We start from the raw sequence: 818 nt of genomic DNA on the forward strand, positions 1-818 counted from the left end.
CTTCTCTACATCTATTTTTATGATTTAGATAGTTGTTTCCCTTATTTTCCCCCTTCCCTAGTATCACTCTTTTTACTATCTTTCTTTGACTTTCTTGTCATCATGTAAACCACAGAATTTAGAACCCTACTCAGTCTAATCAGCTGTACATCAGCTCTCTCTCTCTCTCTCTCTCTCAGTCTTTCTAGCCTTTCTTTCCGCTTTATCCTGTTTCCCTTCTCTACATCTATTTTTATGATTTAGATAGTTGTTTCCCTTATTTTCCCCCTTCCCTAGTATCACTCTTTTTACTATCTTTCTTTGACTTTCTCCCACTGCTCTCCCAAGGAATACAGCCGGGGAGGACACAGCTGTTCTCTGAAGTAGCTATTTTTCCAGGCAGTGCCGAGAAACTTGGCTTTGAAGAAGGTTAAAGGCAGATTTCTGATGACCAAATGTGCTCTCCTCTCCATTAGAAACCACGTGATTTTTTGATCCTTCATCAAAGCAGTCCAGGGTGACTGTTGAAGACTGAAAGTCACCCTTCCAATTTTCATTAATCCTTTCCCCCCATGTGATTAGCCCCCTCTCTCGCTCTTGAAACTTAGTCCCTCCCATTTGCTTTGTTGATAATCAACTCTACTTTTTCTGGGTCATTGATTTCTAACCATCAAGAGAGCTAAAGCTTGGAGATTGCCCACAAACTGGAAAAGCCATCCCAACTTTGGAGAAAGCAGGTTTAAGGTTGAGAATTTCCATGTACTGTGGACACCATACTACCTGACACTTGTTTCAGATCATTCTTCATATGTTCATATACAGGTTACTACTTAAGCAAC

At 40.5% G+C, this 818-nt stretch overlaps 1 protein-coding gene across 1 annotated transcript in view; it reads right to left on the reverse strand.

Annotated features, from left to right (window-relative positions):
• TMEM52B (transmembrane protein 52B) overlaps nucleotides 1-190 on the reverse strand; it is a 10,686-nt gene extending 10,496 nt beyond the window's left edge. The window contains exon 1 of the mRNA XM_045293283.1: nucleotides 160-190. The gene's annotated coding sequence lies outside the window, so the exon portion shown is untranslated. The remainder of the gene's footprint in view (nucleotides 1-159) is intronic.
• Nucleotides 191-818: the final 628 nt, after the last annotated feature.

Source organism: Echinops telfairi, unplaced genomic scaffold (assembly GCF_000313985.2).
Source record: "Echinops telfairi isolate 266 unplaced genomic scaffold, ASM31398v2 ScPeMD7_1957;HRSCAF=2489, whole genome shotgun sequence".
In the NCBI taxonomy this organism is placed as follows: Eukaryota; Metazoa; Chordata; class Mammalia; order Afrosoricida; family Tenrecidae; genus Echinops; species Echinops telfairi.